Genomic DNA, 13,371 nt, shown 5'->3' with positions numbered 1-13,371 from the left:
GCACAATTGGCTTGCAAGGTATTACAGACACACCATCACAAAAGGAATGCACTGCTTTATGGAAGGAAATAACAGGAGAGATTGCTGAGGAGAGGCTGCTGTTTTGAAGGCTCCTTTTCAAGTCTTGCACTATTTCTACATTTATTTTCATGGTTGTCCATCTAAATCTTGAGAAGCCCCATGAGGTTCGTGGTTGGGCTCAAAGATCTTACGGGTTTTCCCAACTCAGTCATTCTATGGCTTTGTGATTTTTAGGATTTCACAACCTCTCCCACTGAGCTCTCCTATTAGTGCACTCCCCTCATTCACAAAGGTTTTTATGTCTACTTTGAACCTCCTAAGCTGCAACATGGTGTTACCAGCACTATTTTTATCACGTGGCACTACCCAGAAAGTGTCCCTCCATCATCTTTCCCATATTTAGTCTTGGATGCTTGCCAGACCATTTTACTCAAGGCTGCACTGTCTCAGAATAAACAAGATATTTAATGGCTCTTTTAACTCATAAAAGAGATTAATTAAAGGTCAGATCTCATAGGTCAGATCTCTTTCCCTGACCTCGCTGCTGGACAAATCTGTCACTGCCTCTCAAAATGTCTGAAAAGCTGAGCTGAGTGTTTCAGCTATGTCCCCATTACTGCAGAGATAGAGAATGCCTGTCCCCTGACCTGCTGGTTATGAAGCTTTACTTATTCTACATGAAAACCTGTTTTTCACTCCTTTTCAGCCTGCTGACCACACGGTCTCCTAGCCTTTCTCATCACCCACCATCCCTCACCAGAGCATCCACCCAAGCAGTCAGCCTGTCCAGTTTCTGTACATGGTTTCTAATCCATTAGATCACCTATGATAATGCTGATATAATGCTGATATAGTTGTTTCTTACCTTTGTCTTCTCAGCTTCTGTGATATTTTATAGAAATAAATGTATGTGTCTATATATATATAACCTCACATTTTTAAAACCTTTTCACTTTTGCTTAAAACATGTTTTTCTCTTAACAAAGACAGCTTCTCTACCATTTAAAAAGAAAGTTTCAATTCTTGCTGAATGATTAAAAGCCAAAAAAAAAAAAAAAAAATCTGTTGTAACATTGCTGTTACCAGGCCAGAAGAGCACTCACAACTGTAGCAGAGAGTGTTAAGTTTTAAGTGCTTTTATTCAGTTAAAGCCAAAAGTTTAGAGTGAAGGAAATACTGAGCAGGCAACCATCTTTCAGTGTGTAACTGCTTGGCAATCTGAAAGAGAGCTCTGTTTAGCCATGATTTTTAGACATGCACATGGAAAAGAAAGTATATTCCTGGTCTCTCCAAATGGAAATTCTGGTCCAGGCAGCCACGCCTGCATTACCTGAAGCTGGTGTGAATTGCAAAATCTATACAGTTTGCATGAACAGCCACTCACAAATGTCACAAGAAGACCACACAAGAAATTCTGTCATTTTCTTAATGTATTGGGTAATAAAAAAGGTGTGAAGGCTGTGCCTGGCTAAACAAGTGTCTTCATATCAGCTTTTTTTTGTGTGTGATGTTTGGGAGATTATTTCTGAGAGTGACTGAGGGAGAGGCAGTCAGGCAGCACATATCCTGCTCCACTCTGATATGATGTGAGATACAGGCATTATGAAAAGTGTTTCAAGGGTGCAATAACCTGACATTCTTCAGTTTAAGAAAAAACTATTTCTCTGTAATGTAAGTCTCAGAAATCAACCTGTGGTGTGTGAGGGAGTATGGCAGGAAAAAGGAGATTTTATGTTCCCCTTTTGCTGTTTGGGTTTTTTTGTTTATTGGGTATGCCATTTTCAGAAAATCAGATGTGTGTGTTCTATGGAAAAAAATCCAGGGATTAGCCACCTCTACATTCCAAAATCACAAACCTAAATACTGAAGTGTTTTAATTCATTTTTTATCTTAATTCTGTTACAGAAGTCAAGTTCCCTTGCTGAAGGCCAGAAGATTTCTTCCATTGTCACTTCTTTGGATGTCTCCCCTTCACCCAATCAGATTTTATCCACTCACAAGAAAAGCCTCCTTTCTCTGTACATTGGAGGGAAAAAATAAATTGACAAAAAATTACTTATTGAACTGTGGAATTTGGCTGGTGCCACAGAGCCTAGAAAGACTGATCCGTGGTCCCAGCATGTTTATATTATCTCTACTTTTGTTTATGTACTTGACAGAAAATTTCAAGGGTGCATCTCTACAGGACCTCTCACATCTGAGGTTTTGGGGTGGCTCAGTGCAGCATTCCTGCACATCTCTTTTACACGCCCATTAAAATTCATGCCTTACACTCCCATGGAAGTTAAACGACATCTTTCATCAGCCCTTTATTTTCTCTTCATCCCTCACTTGGCAATAAACGGCACAAATGTCAGTGCCGCAGTAAAGTGCAGAAATGTGATGTCAGCACGTATTTCCTTGCCAGCCTCACTGCCTGAGAGCCCTGGTCACAATTTATGTCACTGGGGGCATCAGTCTTTCAAGTGCACCCCTGCAAATGGCAGACCCGTGTTATGTATGATCTTCAGCAGCCAGCTGATTGTCAGGGTGATGAAGGATGTGAAGCCTGGTTGACAGTAACACTTGAGCAACTTTGCAGGGACGCGGTTTATTAAGGATATACTTCAGCAGCTCCCTGATTCTTCCACAGAGCCCAGGTGATGTTTGATGGAATGCACACAGGGTCATCGAGAAGATTGTTAGGGGTAGTTAATTACCGGGGATGGTGCAGAACTAGTACAGAGACTTCCAAAAAATAAAGCAATTCTTCTTCACACCATGAATGAGAGCAGTTATTCATTTTTCTGTGTGTGAAATGAAGGGGAACCCTCAGATGAAACCAGGTATCATAAGGATTCAAGTAGAAAAGAAAATAAAAACCTTCCTTGTATTCAATGTTTCCTCAACCTTTTGATTTTATGGCCACTTTAAAATACGAAAATTTTGAATTTAAGAAAAAAAAATTAGTTTTAAACGTTTAGGGGAATTTCAATGATCATACAATGCCATCAACTCTAGGAATGTTAGATATACTAGGTAATCTAGATGTGCAATGGGAAAAAAAATATTGCCTTTTTTTAACTTCTAGGCACCTGCTTCTTGTCTGAATTTTTGTCTTATTAACAAGACACTGTCTTTTAACTTTCCTGCTACTTTTGTTACAATAAAATTATGAGGCAATTTTATCACCTGCAGCTCTAGGCTACAAAATTTGAAGACTTTAAAAGTGGTGTGGGTTTGTGTAACTTCCCAGACTTCTCTAACAACGAAGTTTGATCTTGTTAAGTTCAAAGCAGTAACAAAAACCCTCAGTCACTTCATGATTATTCCACATTGGAGTCCCCCATGATATGAAAATCATTCTCCTGTGCATGGTGGGAAAATCGCTGTCCCCTGCCATTTTGCCCTTTCAATACCTGGCAAACACAAGTTTGCTGACAGCATTTTCTTGACATCAAAGCTATTAAAGTTGGGATGATGAGCTGATGAATAGGATATAGCCTTTTTCTAGCGCGTTTGTTTTTGTTCTTGTTGTTGCTGTTGCACTGGATGCAATTGATATAGACTGGAGTGGCTTTATTTAGCTATAGACTGGAATGGGCTTTTTTTTATGCTGATGGCTACAGCCCATATATTCTAATTTCATGCCATTACTACTTTTGCAGAGTATACCACAAACAGAAAGACTTCGAGAAAGTGATGCCCATTTCCCCCTTTCCCCTTAAGAAGAAGGAACAATATTCTGTTGGACCTGAGAGCCCCGAAATTCCAGCTGAAGAAACCAGACCTCCTGATCCATCGTACTAAACATACTAAGACAGAGCTGTCCATTATTTCATGCAATAGGTAAATGTGAAAGGACTGTGGGTGGACAAGTGCAGCCTCAGAGCTCTGTTCTGCACTGCTCAACTCACTTTCACTGAAAGCACAAATTTTTATCTTAGCTACTCTTAGCCCATTGTAAAACAAGTATTTGAAATATAAGTTCTCCTTCCTGATCATTCCTGAGGATATTTATAGCTATATTTAAAACATAGTATTAATATATTATATTAAGGGCTTGGGCACAAGTTTGTTGAAAATCAGTGCTGATAATAATTTCTCAGTGTCTTGATGTAGAAATACATTAAAAAAAAAAAAAAGCAATTATTTTTGCTAACACATTCCTCAGCTCTCAGGGAGTTGCTTTCATATCTTCCTTAGCACACCACCTCCTCCTGCAAGACAGACTGTGAGCAGACAGGGTGTCACCACATGGCGTTCACAGCATCCTTTAAAAAGTTCTAAACTCCTTTTCTACAGCTCACACCATTTTCATCACACCCATACTTTTACCAGCTTTGGGTTGCCACTTTACAATGTCATTAATTTTCAAGCTGTGTAAGTATGCAGGTTATTTTATTTTCTTCCAAAGAGAAAATACTTGTACTGTAGCTGTGGGGGAAAAAGGAAAAAAAAAAATAAGAAAAAGAGTATAAAATTAAAGTGCAATTTTCCTCTCTCAAATAAGGAATTGGAAGGTATATGTATTTTTAACTGAGCCTGGACAGACCATATGTACCCTAGAAGAACAGGCAGGAAATTATGCCAGGCTGACAGAATGAAGAGTCATATTGTTAATGCTGAATGTTTTAAGAATTACCTGCCATGGAATATCAGATTTTTCAGTTAAATCAACATTTTAAAAAAATCCTCATTGAGAACAGATTTCCTTGATCAGAGCTTTTGTCCTTCAAAATTTCTGACACAGAATTTTTAATATTTTTCCTGCAACAACTTAATAGTCAAAACTACAGAAACAAGTTTTTCGCCTTAAAACAAATGAATAGTTTCTATTAGAATAGCAAAATATGGCTCTTTGCTGCTACAAGTGATACACTCAAGTGCATGATGATATTCAATGCAAAATTACAAATATTCAATGTATTTTTCATTACTTCATTACTTCTGCAAAGTTGTTTACGTAAAGTATTTAAAGATGGCATTTTCACTGATGGCTTAGTCTGTTTGATATTTTATACCAAGGAATTGCACCAATCCATTTAAAATCCTTCCATCTTCCCACTGATTTTGGTGGTGCTTCTCGTTACTCCAAAAAGCAACACAGCCATTTCACTTTCGTTAAATGGAGCAATCTATAAATATTACAGCAGCTGAAAAAAAATAAAAACAAAACCAAACCAAACTATTAAAGACTTTTATTGAAAAAAAAAAAAAACCCAGGAATTATTATAGAGACCAGTATACACAAACAATATTATAAATATTTGTGTACTGTCACTGTGTGAACTAGGCAGAAGTTGTTGTTTTTTTATTTTATTTCAGATGTGCGCTGCTGGCACTTGAAAAGAAGAGGTGAAAAGGAAGGAATTGGGTCAACAGCAGCAGAGCTGGCAGTGGAGGAGGGGAGCAGAGAATCCTTCATGTACATAGATATTTCTGTGGCAGGCTCACGTCAAGCACTGAAGTGTGCTGTGGTTTGGGGTTTTTTTTTTTTTCTAACTTTTCTGATGGTTTCCAAAATTGCCTTCCTTCCTGGTTTCAATTTAAATTCAGCTTATTGCAGCCTCAGTGTCTGAATCTTCCTGTAGGTTTAAATTCATGTAAGATTAATCTTTACAGAATCATACACAGGATATCAATATTACACCATAGGTATGAGTGGCACATATACTAGTCAAATAAATGCATATTTCAGAGCCCCTTGCCTTGTCAATATTGTAACTATGCCTAATTTTTCTCAGGGACAAGAAAGATAAGATAAAAGGAATTTCTGAGCACTCTAGTGAATACTGAAATAGCTTTATTCCAGAGGGTACTTTTAATTTTTAGGACAATATTAGTAGGACTGGGTAAATATTAATATTCCTATATTAAATTCCCTAGGGCATTGTGTAGGCCCATGCCTCAGCTTTCAACAAAAGCTTTACTTTATAATTCAGACTAAAACAAGGTCCCCAGATGTATCTATTGCAAACAGTCCAATTCTCACAGTAAATACTATTCCAGCCCCAAAAGAGTTTTATTGACCTGAGATGACCAAGCACTGATGCATTATTCAGCAGGTTTGTATGGTGTAGGACTCAGCTGCAGGAGAACATGAAGACATATCCTGGTCCAATAAGTTTAAGTCAGTCAAGAAAGATAAAGCTGAGAAGAGAATTTTTATTTGATACTTGCTCATGTTTATTTTGGTAAACAGCTCATTCCTTTTTTGCCTTTTAAGTAAGGTTAACAATTCCTACTAATTTCAGAGGGGTTAACAAATCCTACTCATATTTTTCTAAAAATTCACCTCTTTTATGTTCCAATTTACTCAATTATTATCTAAGTTAAATTACTTTGTTATTCTGCTGTGCAAAATACAGTGTGTGCTATCCTTTCTAAGAACTTTGGGACCTTAATTTCTGTTTCCACCTCTAATCATAATTCTTGCCTTTGTCTACCACATCTTCTTTTTTATGTTTTTCATTTTCCTTTTTTCTTTTCCCTTTTATTTTTTTTCCCTACGATGGTTTGAAAATTCCTTTTTCAAGTGCCATGAATTTGATGAAATTTATTTTTGTGTATGTGTCTGCTTGATTTCTTGGACTTTTATATATGTTCAAAACTGTCCATGTTAAATTTAATCCAGGATTTTACGATCCATGGGTTTATTTAATGTAATTTTTTTATAATCCATTATTTTGACAGCCTTGACTAAATTACCCTGGGAAAAAAATTACCCTCCTAATCATCCTATAACATTTTTTTAAGCATCAGCTTTCTTGGAAATATGATAAATGTGCTAGAATTATTACTTACTAGATTGCCAGTGGTTGGTAGGATGAATTGTATGATGTATTTTTTTATCTTGGGTTCTGAAAAGTAATATCAGGTTTTTTTATATAAGGTAAGGTGATTTTTTTGTTGGACAGACCAGAAATTAGTAGTGAAAGAAGATGACTACAAAACTATAAAGTACCTATATGGAAGTACATGAGTTGGAGAAGGATATTATGCTTTGAACCTTGACAGATAAGCGAAGAACAAAAAAGTTGACCAAAAAAGAGGATTAAAGAGGGTTTAGAAACTATCTACAGGAGTCACTGTAGAAGATTTTAGCTGTGATTATACAAAATTTGAATTCTGGGATGTCAGAAGAGGGAGGAAAAGTTAGAACAGGAAACCCATCTTATTATAGTCAGTTTGGGTGTAACAATGCAAGAGTTCGAGATATCAACTTTTTAGAATGTCTCAGTTTCTCATGAGGTTTGGTTGACAGCAATTTAGGCTCTGAACAAGTAGAACTTTCTTTTGTTTTTGCCCAAATTTCTGTGCAGCTTCTGGTATTATTTACGTTAAAATGTCTCTCATGATCCCATGAAGTTCTGAGCAATGTGAGGCAAAATGTCCAGTAATTTCCACCTGCATGTTTATCTCTAAAAGAAGCAGTTATAGCACAACTATTCCAGATGCAGAGAAATGTCAGCTTCAAATAATGATTAAAGAGAGAGACACTAATGGTAGAGCTTTGGAAATCACCAGTTTAAGATTTTTTCTAGACTAGACAATCTAACAAATTTTACAGAAAACAATGAAATCTCAGTACCTAACAGTTCACTATTTTTTTAAACTATAAAATTTAAACTCATCCTGCTACAACCCTTAGACACTTTCCCTGCAAAAGCCAAATGAAATATATATTCTTCTCTCTGGAAACAGCTGCTTTTTGCAGAAGCTCTATATAGAACAAGTAGTAGGTAGTTGATTGCACTCAACTTCTTTTCATGCTAAATTCAAATAAGGCCTTGGGATATATGGAGTTTATTGATGACTTAACTAGAAGTTGAACGTATTTTCAAAGCCAAACACAAAAGCAGCAAGTTTATACAAATTTTTATGCAAGTTTATTCACACAGACATGCTTAGATATATTTCAGTTTTGTTCCCAGGCAAACCTTTTCTAATCTGCTAGGAAAAAGCTTATATTAGAGAAAATTATACATGTATATTATACAGAGTAAAGGAGTTATTATTAAAAAAAAACCAAAAGTAAATCAAAGTGGTGTTTGAACTAATAAAATTCATTGTGATAGGCATACACTCATAAACTATGACGTATGAAAAAACAAACCAAAAGAAAACAAGAACATCAAAAAAGATCCCCAGTTAAACAAGTAAACAATAAAAAAAGAAATACAAAACTCAGGCAATTTAGTTGCACCTAGAATTTCTTCAATCTTATTTTATTTCCTGTTCTTTGGAAGGTTGGTAGAAAGCATGGCAAGGAGCCAAGGCATGGTACAATTGCATCAATTACATTGAAATTTGTGGTTTGTTCTAGATCAAGACATGCAGGTTGTGAAAGAGATAAATCCCTGGTGAACATGACACAGTAACACCATACTGAAAATATGTGGTTGTTGAGCTCTGCTAAATTGTTTTCCTTAGAACTATAATTTTACTTAATTTACAGGCATGAATTGGAATCAGTTTTTTACATGACAAAGGCAACAGATGTGTTTGGAAAACCAGAGGGCTCATTTGCAGTCTGTCAGGCTCTGGGATTGCTGGCAAAGAACAAGGATTTTAGTTGGTTTTTTTGTTTGTTTTTTTTTTTAATGATGGGAAATGGCAGTTCAGATGACAAAGCCAGCAGCGAGCTTCCTGTTACCAAGCAGATTTGCAGCACAGAAAAAAAAAAAAGAAATTAAAAAAAAAAAATTAATACACACATCAGTGCAATCTGAAAATATTTTCCACGGTTGGAAGTGCTGAGGTCATTTGCTGAGAACAATTAAACTCCCTCCTCAGAGACCTCAGAGACATCATAAAGCAGCCATGGAAATCGTCCTGTGAAAATCTTCAGTGATTTTGGACAGAAGTGTGTGGAGGGCAGAGGAAGAAAGGGCAGATGAGGGAAGGGAGCTGAGGCACTTTTAGCGCTCTGTCACTCTGGTAGGCAGCTGAGGGTCTGCACGGAGCTGCCAAAATGTGACTTGGCCACTCTCTTCAGGGAGGGCTGCTTTGCTGTTTCTTCCCAGCTTCTCCTTTTGGCCTTTACTGGTTTATAAATTTTTATTTTTCCCCAGACCTTTTGTACTAAGTGAATCATAATTTCTCTTTTTTTTTTTTTTTTTTTTTTTTTTTTTTTCCATTTTTTTTCTTCTCTCCATCTTTGACAGTAGTTATTCTGGTGTCAAGAAGTCAAGAGCATCTTTCTGTTTTCTCATACTTTTGACACACGTCTAGAAAATATCCCTGCAAAACTCTTTTTACCTTCTCTATACTAACTCACAAATTTGTGTCCTGTGACTCCCATGACACACCCCAGAACAAAATCTGTGGAACACTTAAAAAGACCAAATTTTTCACGAGTTGCGCTGCTATTAAGAAGCATTCATAGTTATTTATTGATTTTATATGGTCAAGTATTTCTCCAAAGGTTAAGAAAAATGTAAAAATGTTTCATTTCATGCATTAACATTTTGTTAAGAAAAAAATTTCTGGATTAGCATGAGACAGGTAGCCACAGAAGAGATTACCACATAGGCAGAAAAATTCTTTCCAAATCCTCTTATTTTTACATGTGTAAGTGGCTTTCTGTTTTCAAATATGGCAAATTAGTTCAATCGCATCTGGTCCCATTAAGTAATGAAAATAGCAGGTTTGTGGAGGGAAAAGGGTGGAGTTTTTGTGACTCAAAAATGGCCACAAATTTGGAACAAATGACCCCAGTTCTCTTCTTGGACAAAGGTTTTCCACTTGTCTATAGTCAAGTCACTCATAACAAAATTTCATGAGACCCTGGGCAACCAGGGCCTAGCAAATCCATTGCTAGGATGGAAATTTCCAGAAATCATGTAAACCATCAAAAATGGGCTTTCAAAGTCAAACAAGGTACGTTTTCAGGATGGAACTATGCGCACTGTGAAGCAGCTCTACCCAAAATTCACATTACAAGCTGTCTGACAAAACCAAAATCCCTCTGCTCAACCACTCCCTTGCAGTAGAGCTCTCTGAGAGTGGGGGTCCTATCCAGAAATGTGACCTTTTGAAAAGAAACTTTTCAGAATGGCAAACCATCCTTGCCCCAGCTTCACAACAGTACTGCTATTTAAGAAATCCAAGCGGAGTATTCAATAGGTCACTATTCTCAGTATAGTTTATGACTTTTTGATAAGAACTGCCCTTTAGCTTTATTTTATTCTTTCCACTGGGGAAAAAACCTTTTATCCTGAAATGTGACTTCATCCTCAGTGCATTTATGGGTTTTTTGAGTTTTTTTTTCCTGTGTTTAAATCTCAGGTTTTAGTCCTGAGATTAATGCTTTTAAATAAAGTGGCCAGTACCTGATAAAAAGACACTACAGAGCCAAAGCTTTTATTTCTGTCAATAGACATTGTGCTAAAGGTGGACAGCCCCTCTCTTTCTACTAGATCTGGTTTTTGTACACTTTTTAACATTTGGACATAACAGAATAAAGAAGAAAGGCAGGGGATGGAACAGGAGGAACTTTAAAGTCCCTTCCAACCCAAACCATTCTGGGATTCTGTGAAATTCAGTTGTGTGGGGCTCTATGTTTCTACATCTCAAAAGGAAAAAAGAAAATAAAAAAGAAAATAGGAGAATTGCACTTCTTTTAGAACTCACAACATAATGAAAATATTCTTTTATCCTCACATTAGAAAAATGTAGATAGTATCCTGTATTTTTCTGGACTCAGCCAACACTCACTGGGTTTGTCTGATATGATGAACATTAAAAGCATTTTATCTTCAGCCCTGGTATTTGTCTATATTTATTTATTAATTAGGAGTCTATATGGAACAGCTTTATTTCCTTCCTCTGTTGACCACTAACCAGTTCATTTCCTGGTTCTCAGCATTTCCACACAGCTACAGCGATTGAGGTAATAAGAAACTTTACATAATTGTTATCAGGAATTCTCAATAAACATGTATTAGATAATCCTCTCTTAAAATTTATTTTTGCAATTTTCTCAATTTTTGTCCTCTTACCATGGTCTTTTTCTAGCTATAGTCTGTCATTCTTAATGGAATTGCATAATTTCTTATGTTATTTACCAAGTTCATGATTTTAAGCATTTCAAGCAGGAGTTTGATACTGTTTTTTATCCCTCTGCCAAGAAACACTTTTTAAATTCACCTTTCCCTAGAACCTGTATAAGATAATCTATTACCACATGTTGTCCAGCCTAGCAGAGTTGGTGTCACAGCTTCCCATTTTTCTGTATATTCTCTATGTAGCTTATAGCTCTGTTTGTTACTTGTGAGACATCAGTGCCAATAGAAATATCAATATTAACCAATAAATTGTATTTTTCTTTACTATTCTGTGTCTCACAGCTATCCTTTTCCTTGTACTATTTTGCAAGGAAAGAAGAATACTTTTTCAGGGGCAGGAGTGCTGAATTAATCTTTAAAAAGAGTTTGCTCATGGCACTTAGGAATGCAGAATATACAATCAAAATCACACAGATTTTTATAAGGAGTTTGAGCAAGGCCCAGCTGTCCACAGATATTTTGCAGCTTTTGTTTGTTAGAAAGAACTTGGACTACTTTACTTTTTATTTTTAAAACAGTTCCGCAAAGAAAAGTGATAATAAAATAATTTCTTTCAAACATATGGAAGAATACCACACAAAAATTGCTATAATTAAACTGATTATGCTTCATTTTAGCTTACGAGTACTGTGAGTTTTAATTCCATCTTCATTCTGGCAAAAATCCAGCATGCTTGTACAGTGCAAAGGGAGAGAGATGTATTGGTTGTAGAGAAACACACAATAATGCCAAGGAAACTCCAAAACCAGGGAATTAAGGGAATTATACAGGTGACTAGGAACATCACTCAGATGAAGATGGTGAGAGATGTTAGGCAATTTTCCCAGAAAAAAAAAACATCTGTAGCAAAACACAATAATCATATGCTACTAATATTGAGGCAGGAATACAAAATAATTTCAGTTGTTGGGAGAAAAAAAAAAAAGGAAAAATAAAAAGCCAACATGCATTTTTTTCAGTCCTACTCTCAGTCAGTTTGCTGATACAATATTTAATTTTAGGAGGTTTTTTTTTCAGTCGCTGACATTCTCCGTCATCAGCCCACAGCATTCCATGTTAAGAGGATTCTGTTTGGATCCTGCTCTTTATAAGATTTCTTACAAATTCTTCTTGTGATTCTCCATTCTCCATTGATCCAAGCAGGCTTGTGGTCATGAACTTGGGCAGAGAGGAGAGAAGGTTTTTTTTTTTAGAATAAATTTATCTAAAGCCTCCCTTCTTTCCATAATGGTGACATTTTTGCAGATATTACTTGAGGGCTAAAGCTCCCTGTGAGGCTGAAACCATTTTATGTCATTTACATTAAACTCACCATTTATCTAGAAGTTAAATCTGTACTTAACACTCAGCCTCACCCTGTAGAGCTGAATTTATTTTGAATGCCTGAAAACAATTAGTTATTTAAACTTCTGCCTGATAAAGCAGCTTCCATACTAATACGTGCGTTTATAAGTGGATAATCTATATTTCAAAATTTATTTGACACACAGTTAAAGAGGCATTTATAATTCTATACCTTCATCGACATGTTAAAAATCAATTCTGACCTTGCTCTGACCTTAACATTTCACAGCAGGGAAATGAATATTGAAGTGCAAAATTGGATTTGTGCACCCTTATTTTACAAGAGCCTCTTTGGAGCACTCCTGCAGTCTACTTTGTGAGGCAGAAGGAACTTTCAAAAGGTTAAAAGCTAGCAAAGAGCTACAGGGGAGGAGGAAGGAGGGAAAAGGGAGTCTAACTCAATACAATTTGTATATATTTGTATTATATATTTTTTTGTATTTGTATTATATATTTATATATTTGTATTATATATTTGTATTATATTTTTATAATAACCATGCATCCAAGAGAGATTATTTGAACCAGAGCTTCTAATGCTGAATAATCATGATACGTTTTAGGGACATTCCCCAAGGAAAGACCAAGAGGATGCTCTCTCTTCTTTCCCTTGGACTTTGCACAGCAGTGCTGATGCCACAAGAAGTCATGAAAGTCGGGCTACCACGGAAATTTGTAGCAAAATTTTCAGGGTGTGTTGCCTACATAATACTCCGGAAGGATTTCTTGGACCTTACCCAAATAAACAGCTCATTCTAAGAAAAGCAAAGTGCATAAAGTGTCTTTTGAAGGACCAGTTGGAACAAAATCCTAACATTGGGACAACCAGTCTTTACATGGACCCTACGAATAGATAGATAAATAAACCTTGTGAGTTTTTTAAAAATTTAAGTTTTCTCTTCATTTAGCTGAAAGAAAATGAGAAACAAACCAAGATGTGTCCTTTGGTTTAACT

Source organism: Melospiza georgiana, chromosome Z (genome assembly GCF_028018845.1).
Source record: "Melospiza georgiana isolate bMelGeo1 chromosome Z, bMelGeo1.pri, whole genome shotgun sequence".
Taxonomy (NCBI): domain Eukaryota; kingdom Metazoa; phylum Chordata; class Aves; order Passeriformes; family Passerellidae; genus Melospiza; species Melospiza georgiana.
Note: the sequence above shows the minus strand (reverse complement) of the source record.